At 31.8% G+C, this 12,875-nt stretch overlaps 1 pseudogene; it reads right to left on the bottom strand.

Annotated features, from left to right (window-relative positions):
- Positions 1–4,354: 4,354 nt before the first annotated feature.
- LOC143257878 (3-oxoacyl-[acyl-carrier-protein] reductase FabG-like) lies at positions 4,355–11,989 on the bottom strand (annotated as a pseudogene).
- Positions 11,990–12,875: the final 886 nt, after the last annotated feature.

Consider the following 12,875-nt stretch of genomic DNA (forward strand, 5'->3'; position numbering starts at 1 on the left):
GGGCTATCTGTGCTAGCCGTCCCAAATTTAGCAGTGTAAGACTAGAGGGAAGGCAGCTAGTCATCACCACCTACCGCCAACTCTTGGGCTACTCTTTTACCAACGAATAGTGGGATTGACCGTAACATTATAACGTCCCCACGGCTGGGAGGGCGAGCATGTTTAGCGCGACGCGGGCACAAACCCGCGACCCTCAGATTACGAGTCGCGCGCCTTACGCGCTTGGCCATGCCGGGCCATAACTGCTTGCAGAAAAACACATAAAAACACATTACGGGAAAATATTACAAAAAAAGAAGATAGAGACAGAGAAATAAAACTTCATTTGGTTTATTTTTCTAGCTCTACAACAACAGAATGGTTGTTTATTTTTAAGCGGGAATCTGCTGATGTGGCTATCTGTACTGTTGTTACCATAGGAATCGACTCATGATTTTAGTATTATAATCTTTCAGGCTTACCTCTGAACCTTTATTAGCATGGGCATAAAAACTACTGAGATGAATATTTGTTAGAAATTAAGAAAAAAGTGTAATTTCTTTATACTAAATATAAGAAAGATTAACTTTTAATACTTTAACATTTGGAATAACGAAATTATTGAATGTAAAGGGCATCACAGTATGAGTAGCAAACTGTAATTAGTTTTATGATCACAGATTTGATTTGTAAAACAAAGGGAAGTATGTGTGGTTGTTAGTATCCAATCATAAATTAATGGTAGAATGAGGTCACTTTAGGTACCGTATGTCCTATTTCTTATCACTTAAGGTAACACAGCATTACATTCACCACTATACTGGTACAGATATGTAGAGGGATTCATATGTACAGAACACACACTTTATTTGTTCAATCACATTAAACATCCCAACCTTAACTTCACATGTGAACAAGAAGAAAGCAATCAAATATCATTTCTTAACATCAAAATTACAAGAACCGATACACAATTGAAAACAGAAATCCACCGAAAAATCACCCATACTGATCTATACATTCCTTGGGACTCAGCACGTGAAACAAAACAAAAACTCAACATACTAAGAAACCAAATAAACACAGCCATAAAACTATGCTTACCAGATAAAAATAACGACGAATTAGATAAAATAAAACAATACTTCATCGACATCAATAACATTCCTCCACAAACCGTAAAAAACATTATACACACACACCTAGACAAAATCAAGTAACAAAAGTAAACATATTTACGATTTAAAAATCACGAAACCATATATGGCTGCATACTATATACTCACTACATCAGCAGAAAAATATCCAACATTTGGCAAAAACTAGTAAAAAAATATGGCATTCCAGCTAATACCAAATTTATTCAAAAACCAGGCACAAAACTGAGGTCTATATCATGTAAAACCACCCTGCCAAACACAACACCAACATTATTTATAAAATACAATGTGATAACTGCCACGACTTCTATATCGGAGAAACAAGTAGAAAAATTGAAAACCAGATTCAAAGAACATAAAAAGTCACCTTCACACGTTTCCGAACACTGCAAGTCAAATAAACACAACGTAACCATAGAAAACACTCAAATACTAAAAAAACAAACAAACATAAAGAAACGCTAAATTAAAGAAGCCTTACTTATACAACAACTCAAGCCCAAAATAAACCAATACAAAAAACCTTTTACCTATATTAATAAATATAATCAACCATCTAAGCACGTCCTCTATATTCCTACACTCAGTTACAGAACCCCCTTCAAACATGTTGTCAGCTATCGGTCAGTAACCCTTCCTTTCCTTGTAAACCTGACGATGACCAAAGAAGGTCGAAACGTTGTTCGCTCCTCTACATAAAAGTTTTCTTGACCCAAACCAGCTGTTTTTACATATATAGTTTTCTCTACAAGTGAGTTTTCTCGTAATCACTGATTAGAATACTTTGGTTGATGTCACCCAGCTGATGTACCATTTAATAACAAAAATTCTATAAACAACATTATATTTAGTTTCTTTTGTTCTTAACAACCAGTTTATTCAAAATTAATAAGCAGATGTGTGTTTGTGTTTTCTTATAGCAAAGCCACGTCGTGCTATCTGCTGAGCTCACCGAGGGGAATCGAACCCCTGATTTTGCGTTGAATAAGCAGATGCCAAACGGAATTAATTTGTAATGTTTTATTTAAAGCAAAAGATGTATTTCTCCAAAAATAAAAACAAATGTTAAAAAGATCAGAACAAGTAACCAATAGACTTAGATCAGTTAAATCACCACCTTAACTACCATCACTCAAATAAAGAACATACGGAATAAATTAGTAACTAAGGTTTTACTGTTGTAGAAGTAAAACAAAAAGCAAACTTATTTGTAAGAGACAGTTTTAGCGCCATCTACCACCAGGGTTTCTCCGGTTGTAAACGAAGCTTCGTCAGAAGTGAGAAAAGCGATTGCATTGGCGACATCTTGTGGTTGTCCCCCATGACCAAGCGGATATGACTGGGCTGCTTTTTCCATATTTATTTAAACATATTTAGTTGCATGTAACGTTAAGTTTTAACGTTAACAAGTGAAAAGTAAGTGTATATATAAATTGTAAAACTAAAAACTAAAACTAAAATTAAAACTAAAAAACATAAATTAAACTGAATAAAAATATAGATATCTTGTTAAATTATCATTTATAAATAGAGTAAGTAATACATGTATAGTCTTGAGTGTGACACCGGGAATCGCCTATGTCATTCAAGAATTACCAGAGGATTGATAGAGGGCGCTGTTAACGTGTTACCTCGCTGTTCTCCTTCAAGTCCAGTGTGTGACAACAATATAGAGACAGTAATGCTCAAAAAACCTTTTATGTGTGTTCACATGAAATTCCGAAGAAATCAGTATATTAATTAAAAATTTCATTCTGCAAACTTCCTACATTTCTCTAATTTGAAGACCGTTTTCAAAAATACAAAGTGTATATTTTATAAATTAGTGGTACTCACAACCTGAATGGTATCTTATGCATCAGATCAGCCTAACTGGCTAGATAAAACGCTTCTAGTGATGAACTACTGGCTAAGACATAATTAAAGCAAGCAGCACACATCATCACGAAGGATTAGTTGAATCTTCGATTTGTAAAACGGGATTGAGTGTTACATCGTCACGGGTCCATAGCTGATAGCGCAGAACGTGTTAAGCAGCATCACGTCTCGAACGTTAGATCTTTCCGACAGTAATTAACAGGGTAACTAATAATTCAAACAATACAGATTAACTAATATCTTATCTTGTTTATAATTAATCGTACTTTTGTTCAGTTGGGATTACAGTATTCCAAAATTTGTGAAGAATTCATAAAATACTTTAATTTTATCTTTTGTTAACTTACAAGGAGATGGGTATCTCCTCAAAAATAATTGTATCGTTTTCGGATCTGGAAACAGATCAAAATTCTCACTGATCAACTGTCTTCAGATAATAAAACACAGATCAAAACTGGATGACTATATACTTTTAGCATCAAAATAAACTAACAGCTTTACAAACCTTCATTAGCTGTACATAATTTTGAACTCGTAGACTAATCAACAACACCCACCGCCAACACTTGGGTAACTATAGTAGGATCATCTATGGCTGCCAATCATAAACCCTGAGGTCAGAGATGGCAAGTGTAAGAGACTTGAGAAGTCATAGATTCTTCAAATAGGAGAAGAAAGATATCTTTTTCCCGAATGTCCAAAGAACACTTTCCTCTTCTTATTGTGTATAAATAAACAGCTTTTCAAACGGAAATACTCCTTATGGAACATAATTTTCAATAACTCAAAAATATTATACAGTAAAAACAAATGTACCCTTCCCAAGTGATGGGAATAGTTCAATTCAGTCTAACAATTTAAATTATTTCATGAACTTTAGAAAGATTAATTGTGTTTCATTCTTGGTTGCACTCAGAGTCAAAGCTCTAAGCTACTTATACCATCCACCACAAAAGTAATTCCTGAGTATTTCATTCATGTTAAGAGACATTCAACAATAACATACAATAAATCTACATTTATATTATTTATGTAACGTTAAGTTTTGAAATGTAAATGACAGTATGATTAGTTCCTGTTCTCCATTTATTATAAAAGTGGATGTTAAAGTTTGCCTACGTGCACAGCTATTCAAATAGAACACAGACGATCGTTGTGACAGACACCATCGTTCGTAATATGTATATGATATGACAGAAGAAGATACCAAAATAAAACACTCTCCGCCTATACCTCAGATTCACAGTGATAATACAATAAACAATAAACTGAGCTTAGTTTTAAATAAATCAAATTAAAAATTAATATGTATCCGAAACTCATTTTTTGAATATAGGTTATGAACACATAAAAACACACTTTACTGAGTTCACTCTGATTTGTTTGGGAGCAAGATCTGGAAAAATAAGAAATTTCTAAAGGCAATTCAACCGGTGATAAATATTTGTTTCTCTGGTTTACGTTACACTACTTTTAATATAAACACTGCTACCAGCTTTTCAAATTTTTATATGAAACTATCATCGAGAAGAAGTTGTATAAGGGTGTGAAATTATATTAAGACAAAAATAGTTCAAAAAGTAATAAATAATCGATATTATTTTAAGGAATATTCACTCTTATTTTAGTAAATAATATATAACCTAGGTAACGTTTATAATGATTATACAGTGTATTGACAATACACCAGTAAATTGTATTTAGAATAATCTCTTACACATTTAATACGATTACGTAATTACGGAAATATCACGTCATTGTGCCAATGATTAAATGCCTATGCATTAAAGAGATTTGCTTATTAAATTTCTTTATTGCTAGACACAAGTATGGACTATCCAGTATCTAATCTAATGCATATTCTTCGAAAGCGCTTAATCTTCGCGCACATATCTGTTACACAATTAAAACGATGTAGTAATATTACATTCGTATATTAACGTTAGAGGATGGTTACTATCACTCAACGGGAAAAACAGAATTTTTACGAACTCTTTAAACTAATACTGAAAGAAAGCATTAGTTGAGTTTGACATATTTCCAGCCAGTCGTCAAGCTTACACTAACAAGAACCTTAAAAACTGAAGTTAGAATTCACGTATTCTATAATAAAATTAAATATAAAGTACCAATAAAAATCATCTTCAGAAAATGCAGACTGAAATGAATGTTATAGGATATAATGAGCTTAAGATTTTAATTAATTAAATATGCTATAGCACCTAATGGTGTTGTTAACTCCTTCTGACGAACGTTTGGGGGATTATATTTTAGAATACAAAACTGTCGCTTTCGGTTTACTTTCGGTAAACTTGTATCAATAATAATTTATAGGTGGAAATATAGTGGTCAAAATTCACTCAGACGAAGAAATCTATAGCTTACGATGAATATGAAGAAATAAACATAACTTTACTTTAAAATATAACTTATATTTAATAAACAGTCCCAGATGTTTTTTATATAAAACTATTTTTGTTCCTCAATATTTATGTATTTGTTAATAAACTCACCTAATGCCACACTTCTGGTAAACTGATCTAAAGCGCCTTTTAACATGGAATTGGACAGGGTTCTTGCACACTAGAAAAATTGATAAAATTGTTTGATTAGAAACTAGATTTACAAAACAAAGTAATTACCGTTATAATATGAAAACTAACAGTATGCCATGTTTTGCTTTAGAAACTACAACAGAAACTAAATCTGACAAGAGCTTTGAATTAAGTTTAACTTCTTTCATGTTTATATAGGATTACGACCAAACTTGTCGCTAACAGTGAAAGTTCCAAAATATTTTATGATTAAAAACTCGCGATAAAAATTACGGGATAAATTAATATGACATTAAGAAGTGAAACAAGATAAACTGCACGCTGATAAGTATTGAAAAAATATATCATTCCGTACCACGTTTCAATCAAACCACAATCTATAATTTTTCACTGGCTCTTCCATATTAGACTACATACTCCCCTTATGCTGAGAACGCTTGAAACGTTTACAATTGAACCTTTACTTTCAATCAGGTGAGGAACAGCTGACATTGTCAAATGCTACACAGAACTTGGAAGACATAGAAGGAAAATATTTAGAATGTTTTTAAAACTAACCATTAAAGCAACAGATGTCGTTACTATCAAAACCAATATGGCGTTCCCTCGCACATCTCTTCAGAATATGTTTTATTACCGAACTATTTTACAATGATTCTGGTAAGCTTCGAAGGGTTTCTCCTTAACAAATATTGTTTATAAATTACTAGCTACTATCCATTAATTCTACAGTTTATTTTAGGAAGATTTAATTGCGAATTATAACATAAGGTACAGATTTTAATAGTTTGTTTGTTTTGAATTTCGCACAAAGCTACTCGAGGGCTATCTGTGCTAGCCGTCCCTAATTTAGCAGCGTAAGACTAGAGGGAAGGCAGCTAGTCATCACCACCCACCGCCAACTCTTGGTCTACTCTTTTACCAACGAAAAGTGGGATTGACCGCACTTTATAACGCCCCCACGGCTGGGAGGGCGAGCATGTTCGGCGCGACCGGGATGCGAACCCACGACCCTCGAATTACGAGTCGCACGCCTTAACACGCTTGGACATGCCGGGCCTTATTTTAACAGAGAAAACAATATTCTAATACATGAAAAGTAACGAAATTTGTTCATAATAAACTGGAAGTTGAAACTTTTAAAATTTAGCCTTACAATATTTTCCTTATCTCTACATATAATATATGCATAAATTTCTTTCATTATGTACATATATACATATGTACTCCAAGTCTCTATGTGTTTGCTTGTTTGATTCATTGTTCTCGTCATACTTTTTCTGCGCATGTCACATTTCTCACACGTGAAGGCGCGCAAACAACAATTTTAAGTTGATATACGCCTCTGTCGTCTGCAACACGAAGCGGTAATTTTATCGTAAACATATATATATATATATAACACGAATAATTTCTTTGCTGACTTGACAATTTTTGGAAAGTTTGATCTAATATTTAACTGCAGGCCCATTTCGTTACAAATTATTAACTATACACCTACTAATGCATCATATAATTAATTCACATAGAGAAGAAATATATGCAGAATTAGAAAGTCCTGTGGGAAAAAACGAACAGTGGAGCTAACCTATAAAATAAAATCATGCTGTCTACCACAAAACAGATTATGAAAAAAAAATGGTTTACATTATAGTAATTATTATGTAAAATAAGATTAAAGTCAAGTCAACTAATATATATTATTCTATATTTTTTCTTCAAGTTGCTTCAATACCTGGAAGCGGATTTTTCTTTGATACATTATAAAGTAAAATATTATATTTTGTTTATAGCATGTTTCAAAATGTGAATACGGTATCGCATCCATAAAAATATATCAAATTGACATTAAAGCAAATTGAACTTAATATTAAATAAATATTTACGTTTAAAATTTTAATAATCCTGGAGGGATGACGGTGGATGGGGGAATAAAACTAAACCTATCCTGTTCACTAAAACGAACACTCATACGTGTACAATATAATCAAAATATTCTCCATAAGGGCCTATTTATCCTTACTAGTGAAGAAAAAATGAAAAACATGACTATGAGGAAGGCATGATCTAAAACAGGTTCGTGGTTTATTTTCAAAATCAACGCTAAGTTTTTTCCTAAATTCACAAAATATTTTTCTACTTATCGAAATACAAAACGGGTAAACAGAGACAGTAAGGTAATTTTTTTTCGAAACCTCTGCAACACTAAGTAACACAACTAGTTTTCATTTAATCTTCAATTTGTTTAAATTATTTTCATGGTTTTTCTTCTACATATAATATACCCCCATAGTAGATCAGGAGTATGTCTAAGGACTTACAACACTAGAATCTGGGTTTTGATACCCGAGATAGGCAAAGAAGAGATAGCCCTTTGTGCTTAGCTACAAACAAATACTACTATGTGTATACAGTATTGACTAGAAATTGTATATACACACAGTCCTTTCCTTGTTTGTTTAAATATACATATGTGTGTGTGTGTTGTATATTTTCTTTATTTCTCTACACAGCTACTAGATATTAGCTTCCTTACCGAACGTTGGTTTTCCACACCAAATCTAGTGTCCCTAAAGAACCATAATGAGCTGAGTCCAGTGCTACTGTTCCAGCATTATTAACCAAACACAAAAACAACACATTTTAATGTTCCTACTTTCTTCTTACATTCACTTTCCTCTAACATTCCCATTATTTTGACTTTTACGAGTTAAAAATTAAAGACATGTAAAATGTTAACTGTATCACAGAATTTTAGACATTTTGGTTTCGAGTGCTTTGCCAGCTGTTAGGGTTATAACTCAAACTTCTGATGTTGATTGAGTTTGTTACTAGGCAACACGCGCCGTGATAATCTCTTCACATGTAGTAATTTCTATTTTCTCCCTACCTCTTACTTTTAGTGAGTACAGATTGTGATCATATATATATATCTAAGTAGCAATTTCCATCATCTCTAATCACTCAGGTAGGAATCTCTGATCCTTCTGTGTCACTTCAATTAAAAAGGAGTGAGATACAAGTACCTATGAATTTCAGGGAATATTACGTTACAGAATGTGTCCGTATTACAGATTATTAAAGAATGAAAAGATTTTCATCACTTCAAAGAATGGATTTTTTTATGTTTAACTATACCGTTAAAACAAGAGATGCCTGAGTACAATAGTAAAGTACTTGTTATTCTAGAACGATATGTAGTTTGTGTAACATAAGAAACCCAAGAACGTCTTGGTACTTTGTAGGTTAAGTAGGAAACCACGTTTAGACTTAAAAAAGTAACAGGAGCCACGTTCTGAAGGTTCTACAAAATATAACCAAAGTGAAGGAAGGGCAGCTGGTGTTGGGTCATAGAATTAGGTCGTCACATTGGACAATGTATGTGTTCAGTGAAGGAACTCTTACAAAACTCACGTAAAAGGTATTATTTAGAAATAAAACTACCAACTTTACATAAAATACAAAAGGCTAAGATATAAAAGAAAAGTGGGACATTAACTCGAACGTAACTATAATACATAAAAAAGGGTAACCAGAGGTTAATCATAAATATTTTATCTAAAAATTGTACTAGTTTAGTTTTTTACTTGAAGTACTTAGCCTTTTATGTGTCTGTGAAAAGATAGGCCTGCCAGGCTTAAACTTTGATTTGTAATAATAATGGAACACTAGCATTTAAATGTTTAAGAACTGGACCAAAACCGAAAGTAAAAAAATAATTATGGTATAGACGTAATATGTTAAATCTATATTTTTTGTAATAACTAAACTCACCAAAATATCCAGTCTTTCGTTGTTATCAATTGTTGACTTTATAACTCTTTAATATCTGATTCTATTATTAAATCACTGACGATACACGAAAGCTGAAATACAAAAGAAAGTGAACATTTCAAATTAGAAAACACAAATAAAAATACTGAGTTGTGTGTATCACAGTAAATTTATTATATATTACTTATCACTTGTGATTCCAATATTGGCATCTTTTAGTTATTTGATTTCTTTGTTTACAAGTATTTGTTTGTGTGTTGGTAAACAAATATTTTCAGTTAAAGCAAGTTAAGTGTATTTGAAAGAATACATTATAGAACCATGATGTGAGAATACTTCCATGTGTTTTCTTCACAGACCCAGAGCAATACCAGAGATATTACAACTGTCTATTTTTTATTTATTCATTTTGCTTCTTAACTAAAGGTCAACCTAAGTCAGACTTTCTTATTATTTTCTACATCCTTGAAACAACAGTTCCTATTTATTAGAACATATTTTAGTTCAATCAAAGAAATAACATGATGTCATTTATAAATTACTAAATGAGCAATGTTTGTTATTTAAACATTTCATACATTTCATGTAGTGCATGCTGAAGGGATTTAAACATTTTGATAAAAAAGTTAAGAAAGTAAACTACCTTACACTGCAGATGTATATATATTTGTATTTATGTCTTGATGTATTAACAAACGTTTCGCTGTTGAGACTTCATCAGGTTTAATGTGCACAACTGTTTGAATATTAAACATTGGTCAAAATAAATAAATAAATATATATATATCTGAAAATAAAGGTCGTTTTTTCGGATTTTTTATCAAAATATTTCTAATGTATTAAATACGTCTATGTTATATCATGTTTCGTCAAACCTTTAGATCATAAGGTGAAACTGCTTCACATTCTTCAGCAGATTTTGCCAAATTTTCTTGGTTCCTTCCAGTCAAACCTAGCCTCGCTCCCAGGCGTGAGAACAACACGGCAGTGGCTCTACCTATCCCTGAACTAGCACCTAAATGTTTAGATATCCACTTAAGTAGTCTTAATTTGTAGAAGAAGAAAAAAATACATAGATTTTAAACAAACATGTAAAGAATAGACACTTAGTTCATCAATATTAATATGAATGTTGTTTATTTTAATTTTTTTATTAATAACGTACAGCCCATCAGAAACGACGAGGTTGCCACAACTACCCTATAGTTTATCCTAATCTCACATTTTATACCTTACTGAAATAAATACATTTTGTGGAATAAAACTTGACCATCTGTGACCCAATCAAAGTTTAAATCATTCATGAAACGAATTCGTGACGTATTCATAGAATAATTATTTCTAAAAATTTTCTAGATAAACAAATTCTAATACATATAAAAGCCAACGAGTTTGTGTAAATGTGAAACGTCGGTTTAAATAAAAAGGTATTCTTTATATTTATTTGGAGTAAAAATAGTTTTTTTCTTAACGTGTATTAAAATTGGTAAGACAATGTTTCAATTATGATTGTTATGTTGCACAGCAACAAAATTATAACCTAATGATGTACCTAGTCTATATGAAATATATATACAACAGAAGCGAAAAAATATTTGTCGATTTCTCAATTAAGAATGCTGATTAAAGAGGTTTATTTTTTATCAAAAACTTCTTGATATAACAGAAAATATATTAAGAATCGATATATTTACTTTAATACAAAATTTTTGCAGTTGCTACTAATCAGGGTGATCCTACACTAGGTTTTTATTTTCGGTATATTATACCAACACTCACTTTAGTTACAAGGTCTCGCGCCACCATCACTCCCTCTCAGACCTCTAGCACCACGTCACTAAAATCATAAAATAATCGAACTATTCTATCTAAATAAACGCTTTTGGGCTTTTATAAATCCTCGTATTTTGAGATACCAAGCGAGTCTTAACGTTACACACACCCTGCCTTTTATATAAGCTAGATAACAAACAATATAAGTTGATTTTATTGCCGAACCTGCGACTAACGCCACTAATTGGTCAAGGTATCACTCAAAAGCATCGGAAAGTAGCCAATGATAAAATCAGCTTCAACATAAGCTAATCTGTGGTCATTCAAATGTAGTAAAACATTCGTTTCTTATATAATACAAATTTATAAAATAAACTGATAAGACACTAAATATGGTAAAAACACATTAGTATGGAGGTGCCCGGGTCGTTTACCAAGAACACGTTTATTAAAACTAAAACTGTCCAAATGTAACGTTTTTCATAAACCCTAAGTATATACCAGTTATCATTTTATCATAACGACAATTTAAATTTATTGTTTCCAGTTACAAACATTTGTGTACAAAATGTGTGACATTTAGATATTGTTTCTTATCATTCAAACGAGACTGTTTGTTATACATGAAGGAAATATTTTTTTCACAATATTTCACAAATACAACAATGTGAAATAAAAACATATTTGATACGTTTATTATAAAATACTTTTAATTGTTTGATAATAAATACAGAAATAGGTATCAGATGTACAGTTAGAATGGTAACGGTAAGAGGACATACAACATGTTTTTATTATATAATTTTACATACCTGTGATTATCACCATTTTCTGGTCAAGTTTCTCATCTGTAAAGCTAGAAGTTGCCATCCTATAAATTTGCACAAATAATCTAGAAACAAACAGCAACATACAATTTAATTCTCAGGTCCTAACAACGTATGGCTCCGTTTTAAAAATGTTAGTTTGAGAAAACAAAACAACAAGAAAAACACCACACAGCTTTAATTATATTGCGTTAAATATAAATAATCTTCAAACAATAACACAAGTTTAATGCCGATAGCAAGAGATAGAAACACAATAAACAAATTATATATTCTTACATAAATACAATATTTTTACGAGAAATACAAACTTTGTACATTTTACCGATGTTTTCTTTCATATAGATTTATATATCACATTACTTCATGCAGAATAATAGACTTACCAAGAATTAGTTAACTTCCAACTGTTGGTAGACATCTTTACCTTTACTGTCAAACAAACTGCTGATTGTTGATTCGTTCGTCAACCAACTGATTGGTTGGTTAGGTTCATCCTTGAATGTTAGTCTTTTTTTGTAATTTCTGTTCTGTCTACAACATTCACAAACTACGTCACTGATAAAAGGTGACTTTAAACTTCTTTATTATGGAATATAAAATGTGCAATAGTTATAATTACAATGTTTTTAGCAGATTAACCTGGCACCATGAGATACTGTAGATGGTTAACTGGTGATCGAAATAACACGAAAAACTGGCGAATAGATACATTAGTATTTGATTTTAATATTTGTTTAACTTTCACGAGTAGGCTGAACATTAAACTACGGCTAGCCCTAAATAAAAACATATCAAAATATCACATGTACCTAAAACGTTCATACGAAGGTATATAGTAAGCTGCTGTTTCACACGTTATACTATGTCGGAAGGTAACTGTAGTTCAGGTGCCCGGCATGTTAAGGCGTACGACTCGTAATCTGAGG

This window comes from Tachypleus tridentatus, chromosome 7, assembly GCF_004210375.1.
Source record: "Tachypleus tridentatus isolate NWPU-2018 chromosome 7, ASM421037v1, whole genome shotgun sequence".
Taxonomy (NCBI): domain Eukaryota; kingdom Metazoa; phylum Arthropoda; class Merostomata; order Xiphosura; family Limulidae; genus Tachypleus; species Tachypleus tridentatus.